This window comes from Acinonyx jubatus, chromosome A1 (assembly GCF_027475565.1).
Source record: "Acinonyx jubatus isolate Ajub_Pintada_27869175 chromosome A1, VMU_Ajub_asm_v1.0, whole genome shotgun sequence".
Classification (NCBI taxonomy): Eukaryota; Metazoa; Chordata; class Mammalia; order Carnivora; family Felidae; genus Acinonyx; species Acinonyx jubatus.
The window spans coordinates 192,567,701-192,582,753 of record NC_069380.1 but is presented as its reverse complement, the minus strand read 5'-3'; the positions used below and the strand labels follow the sequence as shown (position 1 = coordinate 192,582,753).

Here is a 15,053-nt window from a genome sequence, read left to right as displayed (position 1 = left end):
AGGTCCGCGGACCGGCACAAGCAGGGTGAAGGCGCAGGACTAGACGTCCCATTTCCAGCTCGCCACCCGCTCGGCGACTGTGCCCTTCCCTGGGTCTCAGTTTCCCCATCTATGCAAGGAAGGGCTGGGCTTGTAACCACTGGAGGCCCGCAGCTCCAATGTCCTGAAGCCTGACTCCTACATAAAACCCCTTTCGGATCGGATTTTCTGGAAGGTCGCAGAAGCTGGGAGTAGATGGGAAGAGAGTGAGAAGAGAGACAATAACTCCGGCTGCGGCCTGAGCCCTTGAAGAGCGACGTGTGGCCGATCGGCGGTGCAGCGGAGGCGCAAGCCGGGGGCCCGGGTCTGCGCGGGGCGGGAGCTAGCAGGGACTTACCGGCATGACCGTGGATGTGGTGGTAGCGACGCCTGGGCTGGCTCTGAGCTCTAGCGCCGCTGTGCTTCCGGGGCTGGGTGCCGAGAAGCGCCGCCCCTCACGCGAAACCCCGCCCCCTTCGCCGCGGCCCGCAGTTAGGCCCCGCCTCCCTGGCCGCGCGGCCGGGAGCCGCGGGACCGCCGTTGGCCGCCACTCACCCTTTGAGCGGGCGGGGCTCTGGGATTCCGCACGCTTCTGCAGCCCCCGGGGCCAGCCTGCAACGCCTACAGACCACGTTTAGACCACCTGCTCAGTCTCAGGCCTGTATTAGGGGCTGGGAATACAAGGACCCGGCAGTGAACACGACAAACCCCACACCTCCCTAAAAAGGACAAACATTTCTTGACTCAGTCAATATTGAGTTGAGTCCCATCCGTGAGCCAGCACTGTGTGCTAGGTATCCAAGGCGCAGTGGTGAAAGAGACAGCCTGGCAGGGAGCGGAGGAAGCAGGCGATGAAAATGCAGTGTTAAAGGGATGGACGGTATCACGGGTGCAGAGAAAGGATCTCGAACTGGAGCCTGTTGGGGGGCGGGAGAGGGGTTCTGGCTGACAGTAGGTTTCAGGAGGAGCTAATCTGAGTCAAGGACGGAGAGTACACGTTTATCTGATGAAGGAAGATGAGCTATTTGGGAAGGAGGGAGGCAGAGGGGACAGCAAGTACAAAAGTTGGAAGACAAGAGTGGGCAGGGCTTGAGAGGCAGTTATTCAGACTGAGAGGCAGGGACAAAGAGAGGTGGAGAAATGAAGCGACAAGGATATGAGACCCACAGCCATGGGTGAAGACAGATGAAGGCAGAGATGCTCTAGGACACTAACAGAGAAACAGGCATGGCAAGACTCAGAACTTCAGTCACATACACCCCTCTGCACACACACAAGCATCGGGGAGGACTTCTTGGAATATCCAAGGAATTTGCTAGAGGAGCCCAGTCTGAGTTACTAGTTTCAATGTTTATTTTGAGAGAGAGCGAGAGAGAAAGAGAGCAAGCCACACAGGTGCACACAAGCAGGGGAGAGGTAGACAGAGAGGGAGAGAGAGAATCCCAAGCAGGCTCTGTGCTGTCATTGCAGAGCCCAACTGGGGCTCAATCCCAGAGAGATCATGACCTGAGCTGAAACCAAGAGTCATGTGCTTAACCGACTGAGTCACCCAGCCTCCCCCGGAGTTAGTAGTTTCAAAGCTGTCTCATCAACAGAACTGCTTGGACAGCCTACTAATAACCCAGATTTCTAGGCTTCATCCTAGATTCACTGCCCCTTAATTTCAAGGTATACTTTTAGTACCCCTCCCCCTTTTGGTTTGGGGAACCACTGGTTGAGGAAAACTAACGTCTTAATACATGAAACGTTTTTGAGAAGGTGTGTTCATAATTTAGTGTCTCACCTCCAATTCATCTTTTTTGGGCTTGCTTTATGAAAATGGATCTGGACCCTTTAAATATTTTTTTCCTTTCCCCACTGGCAGGATGTTAAACCTTGTCAGTGAAGGCTCTGGAGAGGCACTGGAAGGGGAAAGGTTTTCCTTCCTGGTTCCAGTGTGTTCACTCACCAGGTCCTTGCAGTGTGTGTGGTTGCCTCATGGCCAGCTTCTGAGGACAGCTTCCTCAGCACCGGACTCCTGCTGTGTAACAGGAATGGGCAGTACCATGAGGCCAGCAGCTTCCCTCAGAATCTGTCCCCCTACAGTGAAGTGCCTCTCTTTGAATAGCTTTTTCGGTACCCTCGAGGGAAAATTTCCAGCCTAGAGTGTGGCTTTCTAGCAAGTTCCACCTGCATGACATCATAACTACTTCTCTGCCACTCAGTGGGCCACGAGGCCTGGGATCTCAGCCTAGCATGGGGATTGGGGGATTCTCCCTTGGATGCTCTATGTTACTGTCTTGGCCCTACCAGCGGTGGCTGCTCCTTGTACCTGCTGTTTCTATATTCTTCAGAGTTCTCTTTCCTTCTTCCAAGCTGATGCCTCATTATCACAGACTCATTATAATCTTTAAACTCTCCTTGTTCAAATTATGGTGTGGTTTCTCTCTCCTGATTAGACTCACGCTGACACAGGGAGTGGCAACAACCTGCCTACTTTGGTTTAGGAAAGAGGATAATGGATCTATCCTTGGTCTAGGTTCAAGAACATGAAATGGAAGGGATAAATCTAGGCCACTGACTCACGCCAGCTCTGAATGAGGAGGTCCACTTCCAGCATGGTGAGTGGTAAAGCATGGAAATTGGAGCCTATGTTAGTCTGCTCAGGCTGCTATAACAAAATATCACAGACTGGGTGGCTTAAACAACACTGATTTCTCAATTCTCATGGCTCTGGAGGCTGGAAAATCCAAGATCAAAGAGCTGGCTGGTTCGGTTCTCAGTGAGATCTCTCTTCCTGGCTTGCAGTGGTTGCATTCTTGCTAGCAGACATGGCAGACAGAGCTAGCTCTGATGTCTCTTCCCCCTTTTATTATTTTTTAAATGTTTATTTATTTTTATCTAGAAAGAGCAAGAAGGCAAGGGGCAGAGAGAGAGGGTAAGAGACCAAGCAGGCTCCGTGCTCAGTGTAGAGGCCACAGGGCTCGATCCCATGACCGTGAGATCATGACCTGAGCCAAAATTAAGAGTTGGGTGCTTGACCAGCTAAGCCACCCAGGTGCCCCTCTTCCTCCTTTCATAAGGGCACCAGCCCTATTGGATTAGTGCTCCATGCTTAGGAGCGCATCTAACCTTTATCAGCTTCTCAAAGGCCCATCTCCAAACACAGTCATTTTGGGGGTTAGGGCCTCTACATGTGAATTTTGGGGGAAGAAATTTCAGTCTACGCAGACCATACAAAGCCATATAGACCAGAGTTTGAATTTAAGCCCTTTCATTTGCAGCTGTATAACCTTGGGCAGATTTCTTTACCTCTCGAAGCCTTAATACCCTCATTTATAAAACAGGGATAGTTAAGGTGACTTTACAATTTAAGTTTATTTATTTAGAGAAAGAGCATGAGAGCAGGGGAGGAGCAGAGAGAGACGGAGAGAGAAAATCCCAAGCAGGTTCCGTACTGTCAGTGCAGATCCCGAAGGGGGACTTGAACTGACCAACCATGAGATCATGACCTGAGCTGAAACCAAGAGTCAGACATTCAACTGACTGAGCCATCCAGATGCCCCACGTGACTACACAATTTTTTATCCAAACCTTCTGAGAGCGAAAGGGGATACCAGGGCTATAGGGCATATACCATGACTGTTCCAGGCAAACCGGGACGTATGGGTTCCTCAAAGCAACCTATTTGTGGTATTCTTGGGAAGAATAAGTAGGATTCTGTATGCAAACCCCTAGCACATTACTTGGCACAGGATAGGCATCAAAAACATTAGAATTCTTCTTATAATTGCTGGAATTTCTCCTTGCTTCCCTGGCACTGTCTCTTCCCCTATGGGCAAAATGCTCACGCCTTAGCCCTTCATCTCCTTCCCACCTGCCAGGCATTTCCTTAGGTCCAGTGAAGGCAAGGCTTAAAATCTTGGTAACACTGGGGCCAACTGTGCACTGGGGCTGGGAAAGCAAGATCACTGCAGAGGGGAAAGGGGTGGAGGATATTAAAGGAAAGGCAGAGGAAGACTGAACAGGTTAGAGAATTGAGGAAGAGGGAGGTTAAACAGAGAGAGCACAATTTAATGACAGGCAACATTATGGAAACTCATTAGATAGGACAAATGAAGGTTGATCAGTGAAGAGGGGAAAATGTATAGGATTATAGTTCTTATATGCAAATATATGCATAAATTCCATTTATTTACATACAAATAAGCCTGAAATGCACTGCAGCAAATGTTAATAGAAGTTATCTGGCATGCGTGTAGGATTACAGGCAAAATCCCAAAATTTGAAAAATTTCAATAGGGGTTCCCCGGGGGGCTCAGTCGGTTGAGCGTCCAGCTTCAGCTCAGGTCATGATCTCATGGTTTGTAAGTTCAAGCCCCATGTCGAGCTCTGTGCTGACAGCTCAGAGCCTGGAGCCTGCTTCCGATTCTGTGTCTCCTCTCTCTGCTCCTCCCCCGTGCTCTGTCTCTCTGTCAAAAATAAATAAACATTTTTTTTTAATTTAAAAAAAGAAATTAAGTCCTCAAACACTAAATTCCCTTAAAAAGATAAATACATAAAAATCTCAAATAGCACAAAAGGGTATACAGGGAAAAGCAAGTTTCCCTCGTCTACCCTATTTACCCCTTTTTAATTTTGGGGGGGTTCATTTATTTATTTTTGAGCGGGGGGACAGAGAGAAAGGAGACAATCCTAAGCAGGCTCCATACATCAGCACAGAGCCTGATGAGGGGCTTGGACTCACGAACTGAGAGATCACAACCTGAGCTGAAATGAAGGATCAGCTGCTTAATGGACTGAGAAACCCAGATGCCCCTGACTACCCCTTTTTAAACAGAAGGCATACTATACACAATTTTGCAACTTGCTTTTCTCACTTTACAAAATATCAGAGTTTATTCTTGTACATATTCCCTTTGTTCTGTTCAGTGATACATAATGTTATATTATTCAGTTGTACTATAATTTATTCCACCAGTCCCTGTGGCAGAAACCATTGGCTGGCTAATCCAATACTCATTCCCAGTCTTTTCACTCTTGCTCCTGTAGAGGCCAGATCCCTGCATCCCCTAAATATTTGCTTTCCCATCCTCCCTTGCAGCCAACTGTGCCCTGGCCAATGAGTCAGAAGCAGAAGTCTGCTACAAGGTTTCTGGAAAGCTCTTGCTTTCTTCACAAGGGGAACAGATACCACTCCTTTCCCCTTCCTGACCAGAATATTGATGTGATATCTAGACTGTAACCAGGAAAGAAATGCCAAGAGAATCACAGAGACGCTTGTTCTGACTGTGTGCTCACTCAACCAATGCCCACGGCAGCTTGCCTCCAGACTTGGTATGTGAGAAATATAATTCCTTCTTTATTTCAGTTACTGCTACTCAGACTTGCTCCTGACACATTCTTTTTCTTTCTCTTTTTTTTAATGTGTCTTTTTTTTTTTAATGTTTTACTATTTTAGAGAGAGAGAGAAACAGAGCCTGAGCGTGGGAGGGGCAGAGAGAGAGAGGGAGACCCAGAATCCGAAGCAGGCTCCAGGCTCTGAGCTGTCAGCACAGACCCCATCACGGGGCTTGAACTCACGGACTGTGAGATGGTGCTGATAATGATTACATAACAATCCATATACCTAGGTTGTTGCTTAAAATTTTATGCAGGAAAGGGGTGCCGAGGTGGCTCAGTTGGTTGCATAGTCTGACTCTTGATTTCGGCTCAGGTCATGCATGATCTCAGGGTCATGGGGTGGAGCACCTTGTACTGACTGTGGAGCCTACTTAGGATTCTCTGTCTGTCTGTCTGTCTCTCTCTCTCTTCCTCACCCCTCTCCCCAGGTTGTGCACAGTCTCTCTCTCAAATTAAAAAAAAAAAAAAGTAAAATAAATGCCTAATGTGAAATTGCTATTCATTTTCAATTTTGATAGAGTCAGATTGCCTCTTAAGGAAGGTTTTCTTGGGGGCGCCTGGGTGGCTCAGTTAGTTAAGCATCTGACTTCAGCTCAGGTCATGATCTGATGGTTCGTGAGTTCTGATCTGATGGTTTGTAAGTTTGAGCCCCACATCGGGGCTTGGGATTCTCTCTCCCCCCTCTCTCTTCCCACCCCCCAACTTACATGATCTCTCTCTCTCTCTCTCTCAAAAATAAACTAAAAAAAAAAACTTTTTTTTTGCCTCTCAAAGCTTTATTAACTACATTTTTATATCTTCAGATCTATGTGTACTACCGTTACCAGTTCCAATATTATAGGTGATTTTTATTTCCATTTTTTTCTACCTTTGCCACTTTTTCTACAATAAGTATGTATTAAGAATCACAGTGAAAAATATTTTTTAAAAAGCAGAATTTAGGAATTCTGAGTTCTAGACTACCCAGCAGTCTTACTAGCCTTGCAAACTTGGATAAGTCACTTTATCATTAAACCAGCAGGTTTGAGAAATGGGCCCTCTCTGGCCAACAGTGTTGTGAGGATAGGAATGTGTAGGTGACAAGTTCACAGATAGTGGTTAGGTACCTTCGTCCCGGCAGACCTTACGCCTGGACCCCACCTACGCGAATAGTCGGCCCTTCAGCAGATTCTGGGGTTAAGCTTTGGATAGAAAGGCCTTTGTAGCTGTTGTCTACTGCCTCTGGAATATTGAGTGTCTGGTTTTTTGTGTTATAACACAGGTATGTGTTAGCTGCCTCACTGCTTTATCCACCAAGAAATCCTTAGCCTAGGTCAAATGTTCTGAGATGCAAGGGTCCACAGAGAAGCCCAGGCAAGAGAAGAGAGCGGCTGCAAAGCGCAGGAGGCTTAGGGTGCAGGCTTGGGAGTGGTAGCATGGCATCAGGCAGAGTTGCAAATTGCCTGAAGCTGGCCTACAGCCATATTTTATTTAGTTCCTAAAGTGCTCAAAATATTTTTTGATTAGTTGACATTTATAAACATTGAGTTCGGTTGCATGACAGTATGAATGAACATTTAATGCCACTGAATTGGACATTTCAAAACGGTTAAAATGGTAAATTTTATGTTCTTTAAAATCCATTTGTGGGGCGTGTGAGTGGCTCAGTTGGTTGAGCACCTGATCATCCGACTTTGGCTAAGGTCATGATCTCACAGGTTGTGAGTTCGAGCCCCGTGTTGGGCTCTTAGCTGTCAGTGCAGAGCCTGCTTCTGATCCTTTGTCCCTCTCTCTGCCCTAGCAGGGAGGGGCAGAGAGAGAGAGAGGGGGAGATAGAGGATCCAAAGCTGGCTCTGCGCGGACAGCAGTGAGCCCGATGTGGGGCTTGAACTCACAAACCATGAGATTATGACTTGAGCCAAAGTCGGATGACTGAGCCACACAGGTGCCCCTCAAAAAATAAACAGTAAAAAAAAAAAAAAAAATCCATTTGTAGATTGACATGTAAATGTAGTTATTTCTTTGTTACAAGACCAAGAAAAGCATTTTAAAAAATAACAATTCCAAACAAAGTTTCAAAAAGGAATACATTCAACTATAGTCCTCTTGGAAAGAATATTTTCATTGTATTTTTAAAAGTGAGAGCCAAACACTTTTATACTGTTAATAAAATGTTAAAAAAAAGAACAGTGGGTGATCCAGATTTTGAATGTCTGCTGAAAAACTGGAAGATCTAGAAACTTATCTGTAACTGGCAAGAAAGGCCAGGTTAATGCTATTGCAACAAATAATCACAAAACCTCAATGGTTTAAAACAACAGATTTACTTCTTGTTCCCGTCATGTGACCATTGCCTGTTGGGCAGTTTGGAGGAATGGCTCTATGTAAATAGTTTTGCTCAGAGACCCAGGTTGAGGGACCCCAAATGGGGTCCCAAATGGATCTTGAATATGGGGGCTAGTGTGCCGAGGGAAGACCTGAGCAAATAATCACAAGCTCCAAAGACTTCTCTTCCTGGAAGAGATATATGTCATTTCTCCTCACGTTGTTTTGGCCAAAGCAGGGCATGTGGTCATGCTGGTCTTTAAAGGGGGCAGGAAAGTACAATCCTGCCGGGCACCTGGAAGGAGGGGAAACAGCTATGTCAGAAAACAACACAATAAAATAAATCATACAAATGAAAAGTACAACATAGGGAATAGGGTCAATAATATTGTAATAGTGTTATATGGTAAGTATTTATCATGATGAGCACTGAGTAATGCATGGAATTGTCGAATCACTGTGTGATATGCCTGAAACAAACATAACATTGCATGTCAACCCTACTTCAATTAAAAAAAAGAACAAAACATACATGGGGCACCTGGCTGGCTCAGTCAGTAGAGCATGCAACTCCTGTTGTGAGTTCAAGCCCCACGTTGAGTGTAGAGGTTACTTAAAAAAATAAATAAAATTTTAAAACAAAAACATAGTCAAATGACCACTAAGGACTCTTTAGATAAGGCACGAGCTCTTTGGGCCACCACGGTCCTCCACACTCCTTAGTGAACTCCTAGCACTGCAGCCAAAGGTCAGAGGACAACTGTCATGCTGTCCCCTGGTGCTTTTATTCTATGCCAGACTTCTCTGGGGATCAAGGAGTTGAAGTTGTATTTAGTGAGATAATCTAGACAAACCTGTGTTCAATGCCTGGCTGCTGAGGGCAATAAACCTCTCTGAACCTCGCTTTCTTTCCCTGTAAGATAAAGATAATAATTAGACCAATCTCATAGCATTATTGTGAGAAATAAGGCAATGTTCATAAAACATTCAGTTCAGTGCCTGGTATATAATAAGCACTCAGAAGCCACTCTTAGGATTATGCCAAGTTAGTTTTTAAATCACATAATACATAGAAAGTTTCTTAATGTAAACATTCAAAAAAATTTGTTTTAATGTTTTTATTTATTTTTGAGACAGAGAGAGACAGAGCATGAGCAGGGGAGGGGCAGAGAGAGAGGGAGACACAGAATCTGAAGCAGGCTCCAGGCTCTGAGCTATCAGCACAGAGCCCGACATGGGGCTCGAACTCGCAAACCATGAGATCATGACCAGAGCCTAAGTCAGATGCTTAGCCGACTGAGCTACCCAGGTGCCCCTATGTAAACATTTTTAAACAATCCAGAAAAAGTGAAAGTTTCCTTCAGATCTTTATATTATTGTCTTCCACAGAGGCAGTAACTACTATCAGATTGCTGTGCATTCTTTCTAGACCTTGTTCTGTGGTTTCACAAATGCTGACAAACACATATGCATATATAGGTTTTGGTATATTTTTAAGCATATATACTGTATGTAATTTGCAAGATGCTCTTTTTTTTTTTTTAACTTTTTAACGTTTATTTATTCTTTAGAGAGAGAGAGAGAGAGAGACAGAGAATCTAAAGCAGGCCCACGTTGTCAGTGCAGAGACCAATGCAGGGCTTGAACTTATAAACCAGGAACCATGAGATTGTGACCTGAGCTGAAGTAGGAGGCTCAACCAACTAAGCCACCCAGGTGACCCTGCAAGATGCTCTTTTTAATGAACAACATGCTCTGGGGATTTCTGTTATATATGTGTAGTCTTGTAATATATATTTTTAAAAAAAATTTAAATCCTGCAGATTACTAGGATTTCCCATGGATCCCAGAACTCTCAAACCACCTGGAAAGCTATCTCTGTTGCATTACCTGGTGGTTTGCTTAAGGGCATAAAAGAATATTCCAGCCCTTCAGGGGTGTCTGAGGAGGCCAAACCCCTTTTCCTACTTGGGGCTATATTCTTCTTCCCTGGGCAGTATTGACAAGTAGGTAAATGAACAAGGACTTGAAGTCAGAGTCCTAGTTTCCAGTCCTAGCTGTGAGACCTTGGGCCACTTGCTTACCCTCTGTGAGCCTGTTTCTGAGAAGTGAGAACCATGGTTATTGTGAATATTAAATGAGATCATCTTTATAGAGAATATTAGTAAGGTTGCCTGGCTCATGGGCAGCATTCCGTAGAGTTTCAGGAGGTGATATGTTTGCAGACAGTCAATGTCAAAGAAGGGAGGAATCCAATTAGGCATGCATTTCTAAGCCAGTAAAGGGTCTCTTTAGACTTTTATATGGAAAGGAGCAAAAGGAAAAGATGTTAGCAGTCTGGCAGGCAGGCCAATTAAAACATTCAGGGTGGCTTTTCTTTTCTTTTTTTTTTTTTTTTAATGTTATTTACTTATTTTGAGAGAGGGAGGTGTGAACGCTGGGGGAGGAACAGAGAAAAGGGGGAAGGAGAGAATCCCAAGCTCCAACTCATGAAGATCGTGACCTGAGCCAAAATCAAGAGTCAGATGCTTAACCAACTGAGCCACCCGGGTGCCCCAGTGACTAATTTTCAAAATCCCTCAAATACCTAAAGGGATAATGTGTAGTATTCTATCCTGTTTTATTTTTATTTATTTATTTATTTATTTATTTATTTATTTTAAAGATTTTATTTACTTTTTAAAGAGGTATCACTAGTGTACTAGGTTTTTTATTTTTAATGCTTATTTATTTTTGAAAGAGAGAGAGACAGAGAGAGAGAGAGAGAGAGAGAGAGAGAGAGAGACAGAGAGAACATGAGTGGGGAGGGGCAGAGAGGGAAGAAGACAGAATCCGAACCAGGCTCCAGGCTCTGAGCTGTCAGCACAGAGCCCGGGTTCAGGGCTCAAACTCACAAACGGTGAGATCATGACCTGAGCTGAAGTCAGACAGACGCCTAACCGACTGAGCCACCCAGGCGCCCCTAAAGATTTTATTTTTAAGTAATCTCCACACTCAACGTGGGGCTCAAACTCACAACTCCAAGATCAAGAGTCACATGCACCACCCACTGAACCACCTGGGCACTCCTATTTTAATTCCAGTGTAATTAACATACAGTGTTACATTAGTTTTGGGTATACAATACAGTGATTCAACAAATCCATATATTACTCAGTGCTCCTCAAGAAAAGTGTACTCTCTTTCCCTGGTTTTCCTTTTCTTTTTTTTTTTTTAAATAGGTTTCACACCCAGCCTGGGGCCCAATGTGGGGTTTGAACTCATGACCCTGAGATCAAGACCTGAACTGAGATCAAGAGTCGGACGCTTAACCACCTGAGCCACCCAGGTGCCCCAGTAATCTCTGTTTTGAGGATCAAAGTTTCCATATTTGTATTATGGAAAATGTATATGTATTAAAATCTATCCTTAACACTGAATTTCTTTTGAAAAATAATACATGTACATGTTTAAAAAATTGTCAGTTCCCAAGGGTACTTTGGATGAATGAAAACTAAGCTGTTCTCCCACCCTGGCCCAAGTTCACCTCGTTAACAATCATTAACAGTTTCTTATGACTCCTTCCAGACATAGACATAACCTGTGCATGTACAGCAAAACCATCCAGATATGTGCAGAGATAACTAGAGCAATAGAGTATACCTTAATAGAAATAATCGCCCCATGGCATTGGTTCCCCTTCCTTACTCTTTCCATTTCTGCACTTTGCTTTCTCCATCTACTGGTATCTCTTGGAAATTGCTCTGTGACTGTACACATAGATCTGCCTCATTTTCTCTATGGCTGCATGACAGTCCACTGTAAGAGTGCATTGTACTGCAGTACTATACCTAACCAGTTCCATACAGCTCTAGATTTGGGTTGTTTCCTCTCTTTCTAGTAGGAGCAGTGCTGCAATCCATGTTATTACATTAGAGCTTTGTTCGCAGGTGAGAATTTAACAGTGAAAGATACACACAGGCATGTATTTTTAATCGCCCTTCATAAGTGATTAGCTATGTTTGGGAAAAACTGATCCACTTGATATTCTTAGGATCATTCCTTTCCTAATATTCCCTGTTCCCCAACTTCCTCCACCACCACGAGGCTGAGTTTTCTGGGATTTTGCCCATGTTTCTTCCTTCCCTGTTTCTCATAGCTTTGAGGAGAATTGGCAGGAAGAAAGGGTGAGGTAGTGTAGAAGAGGGGTATCCAGCTTTTGCTTGGCAGTGGAAAGAGAAGCAGAAGGCTGGGGACTCTCCCCTAGCTGACTCAGATAGCCAGATCCGGGTCTCTCAGCCTTGGCACTATTGACTTTTTGGTCAGAAAGTCCTTTGTCATGGCAGGGGCGTGGTGGTGGTGGTGGGGTCTCTCTCTTCTGCGTCTGTGAATCCCTGGCCTTTGCCCACCGGATGCCAGCCGTCCCTCTACTCGGTTGTAACTAAACCTGTTAAGTCCCCTGGGGGGGAATCTCCTCGGACTCCCCTGCCTTGACAGTTCACTGGTGGTAAATCATTCACTGAACATTTACTAAGTATCCAGCACCTGGGGCCTGAGGGTTTCATGATCTGAGTGGGGAGGCTAGCACAGGAGAGTGCCAACTTGCTCTCTCCTTTGGAAGACAGTAACAGCCACTTGAGGGTTCTTGTCTACATTCACCCTCTGGTAATCCGTTTCCTCTTCCTTCCTTCCTACCTCCCGTTACACAACACAGTACATAAATACGGTCTCGTAAAACTTTCACAGAATACATTGTCCTCATCGCTCCCAAGCTCGGAGATTCTCTAGGGGCAATAACTATTGTTTTAAATTTAGAACCCTTCCTATGCACTTACATACTGATTTTCACATACAGAAATCAGGAGTTTTGTTTTTTGCTTTGTTGAACTTGATTTTCTTTTTTTTTTTTTTCAATTAACAGTCCAAATAACAAATGGAGACCCATCCGTATCTGTGTAATTCTACCTCATTACTTTTTAAACTACTGCATGGTATTCTATATTATGTGCGTATCACTAATCACTTTGCCAATTGATGAGCAATTACATTTTTAGTTTTTAAATATTTTAACAAAGCTGACAATGCTGCAGTTGAACACCGTGGTATAGGCTTCTTTGTTAAAAAAAAAAAAGTGGCTATCAACCAAGAAGTGCTATTATTGTTTTGGGTGATACACAATTTTAATAGTGATTGCCAAATAGCCTTACACAAAGAGCCGTTTCACTTAAAATTCCCTCCAAACGTGATTAAGAATAGCCAAGACTGTTATCATAGGCCATCTGGGTTCAATTACAATCTGTAAATTTAAAGTTTTGCAAATCTGCTCTCATTAGCATTTCAATTTGGAGAGTCAATTTGTAAAAGGCAAATCTCTTAGTCCACCCTTTAAGAACTCTTCCAGGGGCTCTTCATTGCCAACAGAATAAACTCCAAACCCTTAGCATAGCTGGCACGATCCGGGCAGAGGGGTGCGGGGGTGGGATGGAATGGGTGGGGTGTTGGAATAGGTGGGTGGGTGTCCTTACTGTAGAAAATTTTAGCAGCTTTTCTCTCTGGGTTAAATTTCATCCGAAGCTTTCTTAGTCCCAGATGCCTGGTTGGGGGCTCCGGGGCCAGCAAAGTGCCCCAGTCTGTTGGATGGGTGACGGAGAACAGAGACGGCATCCAGATCATCTCTGATCCCAGCCCTTAATAGGAACCTCCTAAATGCTGAATGAGCTAGGCCGATGCGGCAGTGGGCCCTGGAGGGGGCAGAGGGACGCTCTCACTTGGCTCCTGGGGCGGCCGCGAGTCTCCAGTCTGGGGCCAGACCCTGCTCAGGGAGCGACAGGGGACGCGCCCGGGTCTCAGCAGGCTGCTGCCGGTCCCCTCCACGGAGACACTCCAGGTGCTCCTTTAACCAAATTCTCTGCAAAACTTAACGGGAGACCACATGCCTGGAATGAGAACTGACCGAGGCGTCTGTGTATTGCCTTACAGAATGCTCATGGTGACCAACAGAGGGCCCAATGACACACCGAGGGACGTGGACAGGACCGGGCTGGAGCACCACTTAGCCCCTGAAGTGCTTCGGGCAATCTTTGGGGGGGGGGGGGTCCGTGTAGGAGTTTGACAAATTACCTTTTAAAGTAGTAACGACACTAAAGGGGCCCCCACACCCCCAGCAATTCGAACACTGAATAGCAATGGGGGTGACGCACAGGATGTTGCACTAAAGGACCAAGCCGAGCGGAGACTTTACGGTTCCTTGGCAGCAAGAGAGAGGGAAGAACTCAGCGAACTCCCACGAGCCCGCCATGGGGCCGGCCTGCCGCAGCACTTGCCACGAACAGCAGGGTGGACATCTGTGTCCTCAAACTCGGCAGCAGTTTTCACGGGCGACCTCTTTACACGATCTTAGGTACGCGACGGCCGCTACTTTCCCCTTCGGTGTTCCCTTCACTGTGGTCCAACAATAGTGCTGACTAATGGTGAGAGCCAGCAAGTGCCCTTAGGCGGCCGTATGGAAATAAAAAAGTTGCTATAAGAAGAAAAAACCCAAACAACGGGAACTTTACCACTTGGCTTCCCTGGTACCAAACTGCAGAACAGGCGGGAGAGGGGGCGGGAGAGGGGCCTCAGGGCCATACCCAACAAGTGGGGGAGAGAAAGGAAAGAGGACGGAAGCCGGGGCCAGAAAGAGCCTCAGGATCTCCCCAGAGGGCACGGAGGCCCTGGGGCTCGGTCTCCTTGGCACTGTCCAACCCCCGCGTCAATCAGCTCCTTCTCGCTTTGTGATTGGCCAGGGGCTCCCTTGGCCTCCCTGGCGCCCACCTCCTAGTTGCTTGGGGTTTACTTCCCCAAAGTACACGGGCCCCACCTTGTGGAGCAACCGCTCCTGCATGGAAAACCGATCTCCGCCCAGGGGAACACATTTTATCGAATGGGAGCGGCCCCACGCACTTATTGGCTACTATGGGTATCGGTTAAAGAACTCCCCACCCTCTTTTTGACGTACCTTTAAGTAATTGGTCTCTCTCAATGCCAATCCGTTACTAGGGAAACGAGATCCTCACAGTCTCATAGGCATGAGTCTAAGCCAATCAAGAGCCACGCCTTCATCCTGCGGCAGTACCCAATTGCTGCTCGAAGAGCCCGGAGGACGCAGTCGGGATTGGTCACCAGCCTGCTCGACCTGGCCGCAACAAGTTAGGCTGAGTCGCGGTTATATAGACCGGCGACGGAGCACGCGTGTGTGCGGACGCAGTTGCGTGAGGGGTTTTTGCCTTGTGCCGTGCTGTGGAGCAAAGCTTGTTCCTCTCCCGCTCAGCCGCGCAGGTACTCTGGGGTGTGGGCGGGGCGGGGCGGCCCAGGGACGAAGACGAGCTGGG

The 15,053-nt window shown here is 46.1% G+C and overlaps 1 protein-coding gene and 2 long non-coding RNA genes across 3 annotated transcripts in view; 2 read left to right on the top strand and 1 right to left on the bottom strand.

Annotated features, from left to right (window-relative positions):
* The first annotated feature begins 300 nt into the window (after positions 1-300).
* On the top strand, positions 301-11,786 carry LOC128311112 (uncharacterized). Its single transcript, XR_008289086.1, has 4 exons — positions 301-1,686; positions 2,537-2,618; positions 5,102-5,334; positions 10,926-11,786. It is a non-coding gene; the product is annotated as an uncharacterized LOC128311112 (long non-coding RNA).
* LOC113604764 (uncharacterized) lies at positions 7,685-14,820 on the bottom strand. Its single transcript, XR_003426778.2, has 3 exons — positions 14,681-14,820; positions 8,559-8,617; positions 7,685-7,999 (listed from the first exon to the last, which is right to left on the bottom strand). It is a non-coding gene; the product is annotated as an uncharacterized LOC113604764 (long non-coding RNA).
* Positions 14,821-14,861: 41 nt separating this feature from the next.
* Positions 14,862-15,053, top strand: part of G3BP1 (G3BP stress granule assembly factor 1) — a 35,859-nt gene continuing 35,667 nt past the window's right edge. The window contains exon 1 of the mRNA XM_027077503.2: positions 14,862-15,000. The gene's annotated coding sequence lies outside the window, so the exon portion shown is untranslated. The remainder of the gene's footprint in view (positions 15,001-15,053) is intronic.